Source organism: Carassius carassius, chromosome 26 (genome assembly GCF_963082965.1).
Source record: "Carassius carassius chromosome 26, fCarCar2.1, whole genome shotgun sequence".
Classification (NCBI taxonomy): domain Eukaryota; kingdom Metazoa; phylum Chordata; class Actinopteri; order Cypriniformes; family Cyprinidae; genus Carassius; species Carassius carassius.
In genome coordinates, this window is record NC_081780.1 from 28922771 (window position 1) to 28939123 (window position 16353).

Consider the following 16353-nt stretch of genomic DNA (forward strand, 5'->3'; position numbering starts at 1 on the left):
TGGTTGGCATCAATTTAAACACTTTAATGCTGAAAACACAAACCTTTCTTCAGCAGAATGACAACAGACGCAGAAGCGCGGCGCAGCCGTATGACGTCACGCCATCCTATCAAAATAAAAGTCTTGTCTATTGCAAGGTTTAAATCCATTAAATGTACACGCAGGGAAAAAATGATGAAATATGCATGTTGTCCACTTAAGTGCTGAAAATAACTATCAATGAAAGAGTATCTTGAAAAAACAACAATTTTTAACATTGACAATAATCAGAAAAATACTTTGGCAAAAAGTTTTGCATTTTAGAATTATTTGTAAACAATTATGTGACACTGAAGATTAGAGTAATATATTTGATATATATAGTCATTTTAAACTTGGTAATATTTCAGAGTATTGCTGTTTTTTTTATTTTGGATCAAATAAAATGCAGCAGTGGGGAGATGTCTGGTTGTTTGGCAGTTAAATGACTGTGATGAAGTGGTTTTAAACAACAGTTTCAGACTGAATGAAACAAAATAATAGTGAAGCTGAGGTATTATTCAATTACAAATATGTAATATATAAATGCAGCTCATAGTGAAGTACACAATTTATGTTTTATTTGGAGAAATCACATTGTGAAATTAGGTTGAAATGAAACACTGCTTGCTTAAAAACTCCAAAATATCTGTTCTAAACTACATTTCAAATGTTTTAGGTTGGCAAGACTTTTATATACATTTTATAATGTGCTAAATCAAATGTTCTGCAAGCTTAGGGCCTTAATTACTTTTTAAATATGTTAATAAAAATTAACATTTGATTCATTCTTTTGTCAGCTGTGTTACGGACAAATGCTGTGTCAAATGAAACAATGAAGTCTGACATGTCTGATTACACATTTGTTTGAATGTTTTTGAGTCTGTTCACCTAGTCAGGTTACCTAACTGATTTGAAAATATGAATTTGGGGCTTCATAATGGGCGTTCTGTAGGATGCTATCATGAAGGATGATCCTTTTCTTTAACATAAATCCACAGTAAGCTACATTTAGTGTTATTCACCATCCTTACCAAAGAAACCCATCTCCATTAACACAGTTGACAACTTAAGTCAAGTTTATTTATATAGCACATTTATCACAGCAAAGCTGACCAAAGTGCTGAACACTCAGTAATTCAAGTGAGAAAGCGTTTTGTGTGTGTGTGTGTGTGTGTGGCTTTTGCACATCCTGGCAGTGACTGCTGCCTGCAATAGATGCATTTTGCAGCATTATGGTTAACGATTAATTGATCGTTAATTTAAACGACAATCGATTATGGAATTAATCGATTTTACATCCCTAGTTTGAAGTGAAAAGCAAAATTGCTAGTATTGTCCATGGACATGACATGTACCCCTAATTATAGAATGACTCGTGTGTATATATATATATATATATATATATATATATATATATATATATATATATATATATATATATATATATATTGTATTGTTCTGACTATAAGTCACACCTAAATATAAGTCGCATCAGTCCAAAAATAAGTCATGACGAGAAAAAAAACATGTAAGTCCCACTGGACTGTAAGTAGTATTTATTTAGAACCAAGAACCAAGAGAAAACATTACCAGAGCCCGTCTACGGAGAGCCTTCCCACTCCCTATTAAGTCCTATTGTACCGAATTTTGGTTGCAGTTCCACCAGAGTTCTACTAGGGGCGATCGTCATGAGTGCAAAATGAATGGGAGTCTATGGGGCTAGACGGCTAAATTTGTCCCTTTCACCCGATTGCCGTTGAGAAATCTCAGATCTGATTGTAGGTTTTGCAAGTTCAACATGGGTTATAGGTCGAAAGTTGAATGAACGAGTACTTACGTCCTTTCGATTTCTTACAGGTTGAGTTGTTGTTGCCCATAACACGCTAGCATTCTGCTAATGAACGCTGATTGGTCAGTGAAGGACTGATTACGACCAGAGATACCGCTTGATGGCATCTGAATCAGAATCAGCGGGATCAGAATGTTAAGGCGGACTTTTTCTCAAGTTTTTCTTTTCAACGCAGGAACTTTTTTTTTGGTTGCTGGCACTTTTATCTGCCTATTGTTATGAGTACTTGTTGTGTTATTCTTGTGTTAAGAAATACCAGATACATATGGTATAGTATTGCCACCTTAAAAAACACAAACAAATGTCATGCTCAATAGTGCTAAATATCAATAAAAATTAAAAAAAAGAAAAAATGCCTCGCAGGTGTGCAATGATAAATTGTTCTAATAGTTGGCAAGGGTTGTCCTATTTCTCATTTCCCAAGTACGAAAAAAGGTAACCCATGTGGACTTTGTTATTGTCAAAACCTAGCTGAATTTACGGTGGTTCACGTGGGAGAGAAAGTTGGCTAAATGTCAAGTTGGCTAATGTCCAAAATCGGCCAGGTTGTGCGGGCTACCACAGATCGTAACGAAACGTGTTGTTAGGAGGGGGACTCTTCCCTTACTCGATTGCTACATACAAATTGTTTTGTTAATATTTTAACTATTTTAACTACTTCACTGAATCACCTTCTACAAACTGAATGGTTTTTTAGGAGTTACCCAATGCTGTGGCTTAATGACTTGCATAAATGGAAGTATACAGCATATAATTTAATCCTGAAGGGGTGGGTGTGTGTGTGTTGGGATAGTGGGAGGGGTGTCTTAACATTATGACAACAATATGAACCTTTTCTACACTACAATATTACGATTACATCAACATTAAATGAACAATTACAATATGAACTTTTTCTACAATATTAAACCACTACACTACAGTAACACCATCAATACACTACACTACCAACTACAGCTAAAGGATGAGGGTGGTGTGTTCGTAGGGGGTCGGAGGAGGAGAAGGATAAAGGACATCACTGCATCAAGGTCCAACTGTAAAGAGAGATAAAGAAAGGAAGAGGTGTTAGGGGGAATGCAACAGACCTCTGTGCTCTCTAGGAGCTTGATGACTGAGAGCTAGTGAAGAACACGTTTGAGAATAGAATATGAATTTGTGAGAGAATGGAAAAAAAAACAGTCTAATTCAGGTTTCAATTTAAGGAGAAGGAGATGGCTCATAAATATGAGACGGAGTGACCTCAGACAAACCATGTCACATAAGGAGTTAATGTGGGGAGGATATGTGGTGTGTGAGCTGCATTTTGAGGAACGCTTCCTTCGAAAAGTGAGTTCTGTAGTTGGAAGGAATCCAATGACAATCCAATTAAATATAATAAAAGAATACAATTACTGATACATTTTCTTTGTGTTCCTGTTTTTAAAAAGCATAATGGAAAAAATGCACTCACCAGTGATGCCATCCCCACATTGGTTGATTGCATCAACCCACCACCTCTTGCCTCCCCTCCTCTAAAAAGACGGAAAAGAAGTGAAGCTAAGAATGACAATTGAGGACAAGATCAGTACAAGACCAGCATTAAAAATAATTAAGGCAAAACATTACATTTACAGGAACATTACCATGACATTACATTTACAGGAACATTAAATTCAATTAATTAACATTAAATGATCCATTGAGATTAACTGACTTAATCCTCCAAAGCTGAGAGAAGGCACTCTGAGGAGCAGGAAGAAGAGAGGGACATTGTAGAGATAGGGGGGCAGACAGAGAAAAAAACAGAGGATGCACCTGAAGGGAGAGAGAATATGACAGAGTAGAAGTAGTAGAAGGAGGAAAAAGAGAAGGAGCAGAAGGAGGCGCGGTAGAAGTAGCAGAAGGAGGAGGAGGAGGAGAAGTAGCAGAAGGAAGAGAAGGAGCAGGAGGAAGAGGAGGAGCAGTAGCAGAAGGAAGGAGCAGGAGGAGGAGAAGGGAAAGAGAAAAGAACTGAAGAGGGTCCAGAAAGGAGAGAAAATTAACCAAATGGAGGAACAAAAGAACAGGCTCAGGTGACCATTTCCTTAAGCAGCCTTCAACAAAAGGACAAGGTGATGTTCTGAGCTTATTCGATTTCAAGATTGTGACTAGCATTCTCAGAATCAAATAAAAGATGCCTTTTTGTTATCACAGAGAATTGCTGAACTAGAGGCAAAGGTTGCATGGCTGAAAAGACTGAAAAGAAGGAAGCCAGCTACAAAACCTAAACAACCTAAGTAATGTACTTCTAAGTCTGTGCACCACACATAGGACTAGCGTGACATGTGAAGGAACATGAACACAAAGACAAGTTTAGTTTAACCCCTAGACAAATTCGAGCTGTGACCTCACACCCCATAACACTGCCTTTTGAATTATAAACCTTTGTTTTTACAAAATATTTGAATCTTAATAACTACATCCCGTTCTTCCATAGTCCTCATGAAATTCTGGAAGAGGTGCTGAAGAGCTGTCAGAACTTTATCAAGAAACAACTGTCGGGGGCTGCGAAAAAGGGAAGAGGAAGGAGGTTTAATAATGATCTGAAAGACCTGGCGCTGTAGATACTCCACAGCAGCCCGAAGGCTTACCGATACTTAAGAAGCATTTTTTCTCTACCCTCCAAAACCACAATATGCACCTACATTACAGGACGAGTGGGATACTTCTCTGTAAATACCAATTTAATATAGACTGCTTTACATTACCCCGTTTAACAATTTCAAAATGTATACAAAACTGTTAATTTAACTTACTTTCTTGTTCCAACAGCCAGGCTTCCTGCAAGGAATCGTTTCCCAAGTGGGAGTGATCGCCTCCAACATGACCCCTGCAGAAAGAATGTGTACTCTGGTTTTAGATGAGATGGCCATCAACAGGCAATTTGACTATGACAAGAGAAATGATGCCATTTATGGCATATCTCCCTCAGGCAATGCTGCAAAACAGGCAATGGTCATCATGGTTAGGGGCATTTTGGGGAAGTGGAAACAGGCAAGCCAACAACATTTTTTGTTGTTTTAAGACCAACATTTTTTTTTTGCTGTGTATATCATAAACATTTACCTAAATTTTTTTTCCTTCAACAGGCCATGGGTTATTTCTTCTCCCCTGGTTCAATGGCAGCCGTGGAAATCGCCAGCATCATTAAGGATGCCATTCGAAACCTAGAACATATAGGGCTGACAGTATGTACTGGACAGACTTTTAAACATCAACATTAACAATCTACAATTACTAACAAACCAAAATTTATTAACCTATTCCAAGGTGCAGGCAGTAATATGTGACCAGGCAACTACTGACATCCAGGCTTTGCACCTACTTGGGGCCACCCTGGACCCGCTGGGTGGCAAGGATTCCCACTGCATTCTGGTGGGTGTTCAGAGGGTTCCTGTGGTCTTCGATGTCCCACACCTACTGAAGTCCATCAGGAACAACCTCTTTAAATATGGCCTAAAGGTAAGCACAGTAAACACAGCAATCACATTTGTAATGATTTGTCTATGGAATGGTTTTATGAAGACGAATGGCATGACTAAAATACAACATTATTGCCATGATTCTCATACCAGCTCATATTTATTTACATCCATAGATCCAAGGCAAAGATGTTCTTTAGTGACATATTTCAAACTTTTATGAGCTCAACAAGTTCCACACCATACACATGGCGCCAAAGATCCCTGAGAGGCACATATCTTTACCTGCATTTTCAAAGATGTGTGTTAGTTTGGCAACACAGATGTTTAGCCACACTGTTTCCGCAGGTAAATCATCTTTGCAATAATATAGTAGCAGATTTTGAAGATTATAATGTAATACTGACCTCCTATTAAGTTCCTATTAACATCTGTTGTGATCCAGGCATTTCAGCAATGGTGTCATTGAAGAGGCTGCCGGCAGAAGCAAAAGAGACTGCCAAATGTATGCCTTTTCGATGTCCTGAACTCCAGGTAATTCTAAAACAAAACAAAAAAAATTACTTAACAAACATACAAACAACCTACTAACTTCAACCTACTAACTACGTTGCTTTTGGGTAGAATCTCCGGGGGAAAGGTGGGCACAAATATAACCCCAGTGCACGGGAGTTCAACACTGCTCTCAGGGGACTGAGTGTGTCCAACATTCTGCCTGCCCTCTCTTCAGTCACATCCAATTGTGAGGTGGATGATGGAGTCACACTTCTGACTCATCCGATGGGTCGACTCCCTCGACCTTAGCAACCACAGGTCTGCTGATGCCTCCGACCACCTCACTGGCTCTGCCTCTTTCACCCAAAGCAGAACCAAGGGACGTTGACCTGGTGTAAGACATTGTGGAAGACAAGGTTATCTGCACTACACCATGACCCACAAAACAGCACAAAGACACACATCTACAGTTGTAAGTAACATGACACATTATCATATGCAATGTAACATTGTATTTCTCTTACTTTTTAGACTGTTGGTGATTGCATCCTAGAGGAAGGCCTCTTTTATGTTGCTGGCTGGGTAGTCCGAATGCTTCATCAGGATGCAACAGTGAGGGCGTGTCCTCACTGTGAAATCCTGCTAATGGGTCCTAGACACCAGGACCACAGATATGCTGCAACCGCAGAGCACCCTTTCCTGACAGCCAAAAAATATACACCGGCCGCCAACCTGATGAGGCCGTCAGAGGAGTATTTTGAGGCCATCCAGCTGTTGGAGGGGCAGTTCGCAAGACACATCAACACCTTCTGGCCTCACTCCAACATCACCAACAATTTGGAGATGACTCTAGAGAATCTGGGAGCTTTCAATAGCCTCCTCAGCATCCCTCCTGAACATGCCAGCCTCATAGAATCGATCTCCATCAAGAAATTTGTTATGTGCAGGCTGAGTGCTGAAATTAGACATAGAAACAGGGCTCTGAGCTACAACAAATTAACAGCTGACAGGAAACTGTCTACATTTACATCATAGGTCGTTTAAATCTTTAAATGTTCAGTAGGTATACTACTTATAATTACAACCCGAATTCCGGAAAAGTTGGGACGTTTTTTAAATTTTAATAAAATGAAAACTAAAAGACTTTCAAATCACATGAGCCAATATTTTATTCACAATAGAACATAGATAACATAGCAAATGTTTAAACTGAGAAAGTTTACAATTTTATGCACAAAATGAGCTCATTTCAATTTTGATTTCTGCTACAGGTCTCAAAATAGTTGGGACGGGGCATGTTTACCATGGTGTAGCATCTCCTTTTCCTTTCAAAACAGTTTGAAGACGTCTGGGCATTGAGGCTATGAGTTGCTGGAGTTTTGCTGTTGGAATTTGGTCCCATTCTTGCCTTATATAGATTTCCAGCTGCTGAAGAGTTCGTGGTCGTCTTTGACGTATTTTTCGTTTAATGATGCGCCAAATGTTCTCTATAGGTGAAAGATCTGGACTGCAGGCAGGCCAGGTTAGCACCCGGACTCTTCTACGACGAAGCCATGCTGTTGTTATAGCTGCAGTATGTGGTTTTGCATTGTCCTGCTGAAATAAACAAGGCCTTCCCTGAAATAGACGTTGTTTGGAGGGAAGCATATGTTGCTCTAAAACCTTTATATACCTTTCAGCATTCACAGAGCCTTCCAAAACATGCAAGCTGCCCATACCGTATGCACTTATGCACCCCCATACCATCAGAGATGCTGGCTTTTGAACTGAACGCTGATAACATGCTGGAAGGTCTCCCTCCTCTTTAGCCCGGAGGACACGGCATCCGTGATTTCCAACAAGAATGTCAAATTTGGACTCGTCTGACCATAAAACACTATTCCACTTTGAAATAGTCCATTTTAAATGAGCCTTGGCCCACAGGACATGACGGCGCTTCTGGACCATGTTCACATATGGCTTCCTTTTTGCATGATAGAGCTTTAGTTGGCATCTGCTGATGGCACGGCGGATTGTGTTAACCGACAGTGGTTTCTGAAAGTATTCCTGGGCCCATTTAGTAATGTCATTGACACAATCATGCCGATGAGTGATGCAGTGTCGTCTGAGAGCCCGAAGACCACGGGCATCCAATAAAGGTCTCCGGCCTTGTCCCTTACGCACAGAGATTTCTCCAGTTTCTCTGAATCTTTTGATGATGTTATGCACTGTAGATGATGAGATTTGCAAAGCCTTTGCAATTAGATGTTGAGGAACATTGTTTTTAAAGGTTTCCACAATTTTTTTACACAGTCTTTCACAGATTGGAGAGCCTCTGCCCATCTTTACTTCTGAGAGACTCTGCTTCTCTAAGACAAAGCTTTTATAGCTAATCATGTTACAGACCTGATATCAATTAACTAGATGTTCTCCCAGCTGAATCTTTTCAAAACTGCTTGCTTTTTTAGCCATTTGTTGCCCCCGTGCCAACTTTTTTGAGACCTGTAGCAGGCATTAAATTTTAAATGAGCTAATTAAGTGGATAAAAGTGTAAACTTTCTCAGTTTAAACATTTGCTACGTTATCTATGTTCTATTGTGAATAAAATATTGGCTCATGTGATTTGAAATTCCTTTAATTCGTTTTCATTTTATTAAAATTTAAAAAACGTCCCAACTTTTCCGGAATTCGGGTTGTACAATACTAATATATACAGGTATATATATATATATATATATCTATATATATATATATATATATATATTAGGGCTGTCACGATGTTCGATTTTTCACACCACGATTATCGTGAGCAAAATATATCACGATATCAATATATCACGATATCTATACACGGAGGGTGAGAGTGAAACAGTCAAATTAATTTTTACTTAATTTCTCTTTTTTACCCAACAAGCATTAGGAATACTGATAAACAATGCACATGTATTTTAACTTATTGCATTCACAATCTATGGCAAATTTGTGTGAAGGAAGACAAGCATATTAAGTTTGTCTGGTTTCAAACTGGAGCGAAACACTGTCTGAATGTTTCCTGAAGAACTGAAAAGTCTTTCTGATGCAACACTGGTGGCGGGAATGCAAAGGATCTTCTGCCAGTTTTGCCAACCTTGGAAACTCCTCCTCATTATCCTTCCACCACTGAAGTGGGTCTTTATCGACAGCAATAGTGGGCAAGGATGTGTAAACAGAAACTTCTTGAAATGCTAGTGTAGATTTCACCATGTCTGCTGATTGGTTTTTCTCCTGTTTTTTCATTGTTATTATTTTGAGAATACCAGCCAAGCCTTTTGGGGCCTCAGGGACAGAGACACTGGTCCCCTCATCTTCACATTCTCCTCTGGCAGAAGACTCCTGTGAGAGAGTAGAAGTGCTACCTTCATTTGCAGAAGACTCCTGCGTGACCTGTTGCTCTAGCTGTCCTTTGATTGAATCTGCCTCTTCCACGAAGTTCAACTTGAAGCGGGGGTCAAGTACACAGGCCATGTTAATCACTATAAAATAACCAAAGAGAATATTAATTATTAAAGGAGCTCATAAAACACAATCATTCACGATGAGTAAAAATGATATAAGAATAAGGTGAGGTTGGCACCGGCCTACTCACCATTAGCCATATCAGAATCCTCATACCGCTCTTTTAAGTTCTTGCAGATAGCATGTTTCATGCTCCTCACCAGGCTGCTGTCATCATCCTTTTCTGCCAGGATGGATTCAGTCAGATGCTGAAGGACAGGCCTCAGGGATGAGATTGTGATGCATTTCTCTGAAGCCAGGGAATCGGTAAAGGTTCTGAGTGGCTACAGCACCCTACATGTGTCCTCAAGTGTAGAGATGTATGACCCTCTTAGCACAAGATGCCTGGTATTTCTGTCAGCCATGAGAGTTGCTGTCACCGCAGCATGTTGTTCAACAAATCTGCAAAAATGATATTATATTAAGTTATAAACAAATTCCTAATCTACACAACAGGCTTGCTGAGAAGCATCCAGCAGATGTATGTGTGCGCACGTGTGTCTGTGAGTGAGAAAAGTACTAACTGTTACTACAAGTGAGTTAGTAAAAGGAATTCATTTCTTTATATGTTGTTTTCATTCACATTTGTTTTGTTTTCATGCACCCTGTGCCTTTTAAGCTTATGCTGAGTTGACACTGACAGAATAATTAACTGAACAGGGTATTGCCATGCACAAGAAATTCATACATACCTAGAAATCATGTCATATGTAGACCCCCATCTGGTGACAACATCTTGTATCAAGGTATCAACATACATCAACAAGATTAAGTTCTGCTTGCTTTTTCGCCAGCTCTCTCCTTCTCTTCCATGAGTGGTTAAATCCTTGGATGACACTCCTGCAAGCCCTCACCGCAGCATCCACTTGGTCAATCTTCAGGGCCTTTCCAAGTGCAAGATTTAAATTATGTCCAAAGCAGCTGAGCCAGTTTGATGGGAGGAGGAATTTAAATGCAGACTTCATATTTGTGCCATTGTCAGTGGTAACACACACCACTGCTGACTGCTGCATTCCCCACTCTTGAATTAGGTTTTCGAAAGTCTCTTTAATGTTTACACTAGTGAGGTCATCAGGTAAAAATGCAGTCTCTAGACAAGCAGCTTTCATTTCCCATGCTGGTGTAATAAAATTAACTGTTAAGCTCATATAGGGGTGTCCAGAGATCAGTTGTAAATGCAAATTGGTTTGCTTTAGCCAAAGAGTTGGCAATGTCATCTTTTAATTTTATGTACATGTTAGGGATTTCTTTTTCAGAAAAGTGTTGTCTTCTTGGGAGTTTGTATTTTGGAGCAACTGTTTTCACCAGAGCATTAAATCCTGGCCTCTCTACCATTCTAAAGGGCATCATGTCCTTTGCAATAAAGTAGGCTAGTGACTTAGTGATGGCCGTGTCTTTACATGCACTAGCCATGTCTGCATGTTTTTTTTTTTTCAACAGACTCAAAAATAATGAAACTATGTCTCTGGCTTTCTGTGGATTTTTTGGAGCTCCCTATGAAATAACAAGAGAGAAAAACTGTCAGGTTCAACAGTATGAAATAATATTAACATCAACACTGATATTTTAACCTGTTAACTTGCACAACGTTACCCATACTTTAAAATCTTTTATTACATGGCTTGGTTGAATTCCAATGTAGAATGCGGTCTGTTAATTATTGATAACAGACCATTGCCATGAAAAACAGAGTGTTGCTATGGATTCGGTTCTGTTTAGCAAAAGCAATACAATAGTTTTTAAATCAATAAAGTCTCAAGATGCAGCCTGTCGGGGTTGTATTCGCTATAACAACCGCCTCGCTATACATTATCCCTTATGATATATACAAAAAATATCACATGCAAATACAACACACACACACATATACACAAATAAGACGAGTAAAGAAAACGAGGTAACATTACTTAATAAACGATGACCCTTAAATATGAACACAGAAATCCGCTGTTAACAGGTTAATATCACATTTCTCATTCCATGACTAGTAAAATAATCACAACTTACTCTCTGTAAAATGGCGTAATCCGCAGGGTGATGGACATGGAGATGGGTAAAAAGGTTGGTGGTGTTGCCCCCCTTCGCACCGACAGTAGCCCGGCAAATTCTGCAGATTGGGATGTCTAAGATGCTGTTTTCATTAAAGCCAAAAAACTCCCATACTGGTGAGCTTACTTTCTTCGGGTGTGGACAGATCGTTTCACTCTCTCAGACGACATGCCGCCACTTCTCGCTTCTTATCAGAATAACGACTCGGGACGGGCGCGTGCTGCGTCTTTTTGTTTGATAGGTTTCAGCGGGTGCAATACTGCCACCAGAGAAGTTAACCAGGTACTGCGCTGGAGTATTTATGCGTCATGTTATCATACGAGTCCTATTCATTTTAAACATCGTGGTTGTTTCCAATACCGGTATATTGTCACACTCTAAATTAAAACGATGTAATTATTTCATGATTTAAATATCACGATTATCGTCAATACCGGTATATTGCGACACCCCTAATATATATATATATATATATATATATATATATATATATATATATATATATATATACACAGTACAGACCAAAAGTTTGGACACACCTTCTCATTCAAAGAGTTTTCTTTATTTTCATGACTATGAAAATTGTAGATTCACACTGTGTGCGGTCTCTTCTTTTTCCACACTTTCACTCACTAATCTTCAGTGGCTGAATTCGCCATTGTGTATCGACTAACGTTAGATACACATCTGATAGCAGAATGTCTAATAAGGGCTGTTAGCCAGCTGATGGCTAGCTGACAGCCTAAGACCATTAATAGCTGATAGCTAATAAGGCCTGACAGCCAGCTGATAGATAACTAATAGCCAGCTATGTCGCCAAACATCCAACGACTTTTGTGTGTGTATTTTCGGCATGGTCTTTCAAAACAACAAAACAAAAACTCTTCTAGCACGTGTACCTGTGTCAGCTGTGTTGTCGATGCCTCTAGAGAAAAGAAAGTGCAGAGCACGAAAGCTAAATAATTAATTTTTCAACGACTCTGGAAAGCACCATAGACATTCTCTGAAAGCACCAAAGTGACTGAATGATTGCCGTAAAGCAGTATCTCTGGTCGTACGATGTGTATGACGTCATTGACATTTTAAAAGACTTTTTAAAGCAAATAAGTGACTCCAAAAAATCTAACACCCAGCAATGTGTAATTTCTTTACATCTCCTTTCGAATACAACATTCATATTACTAGTGGATTAAAAGTGGATTTTGAGGGGTATATCGCCATTGACCTCCATTCATTCTGCACTCGTCCTGTGAGCGCCCTCATATGGAGTCAGAGTGGAACTGCAAACAGTTCAGAAGCCGGAAGTGTACGTAGTGAGAGTGAAACTTATCACCATATTAGACATACCCTCTACAGCCGCTAGAGGGTGCTCTTATGTTTTCAGGGTTAGGCTACAGGAGGTCTGTGCAGCATAGAGCGCCCTCTCGCGGCTGTAGTTTTAATGTTAATGTTTTCTCTTGGTTAATTTCTCTTGGTTCATGTCAAATTAATTTTGACAAGTCGCACCTGACTATAAGTCACAGGACCAGCCAACCTATGAAAAGAAGTGCGACTTATAGTCCGGAAAATATGGTATATATGTGTGTATATATATATATATATATATATATATATATATATATATATATACACTCACCAAAGCAGCTTTTATTTGGTTCAAAATACAGTAAAAAAAATGAATATATATATATATATATATATATATATATATATATATATATATATATATAATTGTGAAATTTATAATGTAATTTATTCCTGCGAAACAAAGCTGAATTGAAGGGTCACAAAATCCTTCAAAAATCATTCTAATATGATGATTTGCTACTCAAGAAAAATTTCTGATTATTATCAATGTTGAAAACAGTTTAGCTGCTTCCAGGATTCCAGGAAGAGTGCTCCGAGACTGTGCTGACAAGCTGGTAGATGTCTTCACTGACCACAAAAAGACCACCATCATCTTGGTGCCTAAGAATTCTACAATGACACGTCTCAATGATTATCGCCCAGTAGTACTGACTCTAATCACAATGAAGTGCCTTAAATGTCTAGTCAAAAATCACATCCACTCCAATTTGCCCTCTTCACTAAACCCTCTACAATTTGCATATTGCTCCAACCGCTCTACAGGTGATACTATCTCCTACACACTGCACTCCATCTTTTCACATCTGGACTCAAAACACTCATATGTCTGAATGCTGTTCATTGACTTTACCTCATATAAATACAATATAAATACAATCATTCCACAACAACTAGTGAGTAAACTCTCTCTACAGGGTTTCAACACGCCACTCTGCAATTGGACTGCACAGCCAAGTCAGAATACAACCTTGCTGTCAAGTTCGCTGATGACACGACAGTAGTGGGCCTCATCAGCAACGGTAACGAAACACCATACAGAGAGGAGGTGGAACAACTGGTGAGCTGGTGCTACAGCAACAGTCTGTCTTTTAGTGTGGACAAGACAAAAGAGATTGTTTTCAGGAGAAGTCCAACTGATCATCTTCCCCTGCTCATCAGTGGCTCTGCTTTAGATTGAGTAAGGAGCACCAAGTTTCTTGGTGTGCACATTTCTGATGACCTCACCTGGTCCATCAACACCAGTTCCACTGTGAAGAAGGCACAACAACAACATCTTCTACCGAGTGTCAGGGTGCGGGATAGAAAGAGGACTCAGATGCAGAGTAGTGAAATGTAGAATCTTTATTTTCGCCACAAAATACAAAATAACAAACAATAATTAAATGTTTGGCCTGCACACTGCGGACCACTCGAGCTGCCGGATCTCCATATTACAGGTCCTTAAACAGGAGAACAGAGGGTAAAACACGGAAGGACAAAACAATCTACTCATGATGACAGACAGAAAGGCATATAAGGGAGTAGTGGAAACGAGCAACAGGTGGGGGAGAATCAGCTTGTGATCTGCGCACCCTCTCCACAATCAACGCTGATTGCCCAGACCAGGAGCTACAGAACATGACAAGACAACACAGACCCCCCCCCCCCATCTCAGGAACGCCTCCTGGCATCACCGGAAGACTCACCTTGATGCTGATGAAACTGATCGTGAGAGCGCGATCCGAGCTGGAAAACAGCATCTTTCCTCCAGACCATAACCCTCCCAGTCTACCAGATATTGATGACCTCTACCCCTACGCCTCACATCAATGAGCCTGCACACAGTATAAGCTGGTGACCACTCGATGAGCCTAGGAGGTGGAGGGGCAGAGGTCAGGGGCTGAAGGGGGAAGCGAAAGGTGGTTTTGATTTTTCAAAACATGGAAAACCAGGTGGATCTTTTTTAATTGAGGGGGTAATTTGAGCCGCACCGATAACGGACTGAGCACCTTGGCGATAATAAATGGTCCAACAAATTTGGGTCCCAGTTTACGTGAGGGCAGTCAGAAGTTAATGTCCTTAGTAAACAACCAGACTCTCTGACACCACGTAAAGTGGGCTTGTTCCTGAATAAACACATGCGCAGAAGGAACAACGGCACGGATTTTTGAGAGGGGTTAAAATGGTGGCTAGTAGCCTAAACCGGGAGGGAGTTATGCTCATACTCTACCATGGTTAACCTAGAACTCCAATATGATGGTTCAGCAGACGCCAGACAGTGCAGAACACTCTCCAAATCCTGGATGGCATGCTCGGCCTGACCATTAGTCTGCGGGTGATATTCGGAGGATAGGCTTGCAGTCGCTCCCAGCTGTCGACAGAACCCTGTCCAAAACCTACACACAAACTGGGGATCCCTGTCAGAAACCAAGTTCACCTGGAGGCCATGAATACAGAAAACATGATCTAAGACAATAGTCACTGTCTCCCTTGCTGAAGGCAATTTGGGGCCTTTAAAAAGAGAACTATCCTCTTGCCACTAGACGGAGGCAAGCTAGTAACAAAGTCCATCACTATGTGTGACCAGGGCCACGAAAGGACCAACAACGGTTGGAGTAGCCCTGCTGGGGGTCGATTGGATCCCTTGCCACAGCACAAACTGCTGCTTGATTAACCTACATGTATGAGTCACTCCAGGGTGGCAGGCTAGGCTAGAAGAGTGGCCCCATTGTAGTACTAGTTCGGGCTGACTTGGGCACAAAGAGCAGACCCTCTGGGCATCCCATGGGAACAGAAGTGTCGCCTAGTGTCATGCAGACCTAGGACTCCATCCCCCAGGTGACCGCAGCCACAACCCGTCTGTGATGCAGAATGGCCACAGGGAGGGTGGTACTAGCCTTAGCCTCAAACCCCCACCACAGACGCATTCCACCTCCACAATGAACTGACGAGACGGGTCAGGGGTAGTTAAAATAGAGGTTTCTCACACTCTGCTGCTCAGTGTTCTACGGAAACTTTACTAAACGAATCCATTCCGGACAGTGCGCTCCATCTGCAGGGCTTTCAGCTGTTCAGAGCGGACTGCAACACAGACTCAACAGGGGAAATTGTGCGGCTACCGGACATGCTTTTACATCAACGAAAGGTGGTATACAGATGTAACGGTGTTAAAGAAGATGTGCTGTCCTGATCTAGAAGCGCTCGTCATTAACTGAAAGCTGTTTTATTTCGCCGCGAGAGGTTCACTCATTCATTCTTGCGAGTGTTTACATTCCTCCACAAGCACAAATCAGCTCAGCTTTACAAAAACTCACTGATCAGATCACAGACACATAACAACACCACCCGGACTCTGTTTAAATCATTCTTAGGGACTTTAATAAAGCCAATCCCTCCAGTGAACTGCTAAAATACAGAAAGCATGTTGCATGTCCACCATAGATGGTAATATATTGGAACACTGTTATACCACAATAAAGGATGCATATCACTCTGTCCCACGGGCAGCTTTGGGGTGCTCTGATCACTGTTTGGTTCATCTTATACTGACCTACAGGCAGAAACTAAAAGGCCAGTGAAGTATTTCGAGAGAGGACCAGGCCTGGGTTTTAATTTTGAGTTTTTTGTTTGTGCGCGGCA

The 16353-nt window shown here is 40.5% G+C and overlaps 1 protein-coding gene across 3 annotated transcripts in view; it reads right to left on the reverse strand.

Annotated features, from left to right (window-relative positions):
- Nucleotides 1-16353, reverse strand: part of LOC132106100 (gastrula zinc finger protein XlCGF8.2DB-like) — a 173556-nt gene that overhangs the window by 145433 nt on the left and 11770 nt on the right. Inside the window, exon 1 of one of the 3 annotated variants that reach the window (XM_059511732.1) lies at nt 44-101. The exons of the other annotated variants lie outside the window; for them this stretch is intronic. The gene's annotated coding sequence lies outside the window, so the exon portion shown is untranslated. Of the gene's footprint in view, nt 1-43; nt 102-16353 lie in introns of those variants that run through there. 3 annotated transcript variants of the gene reach the window in all.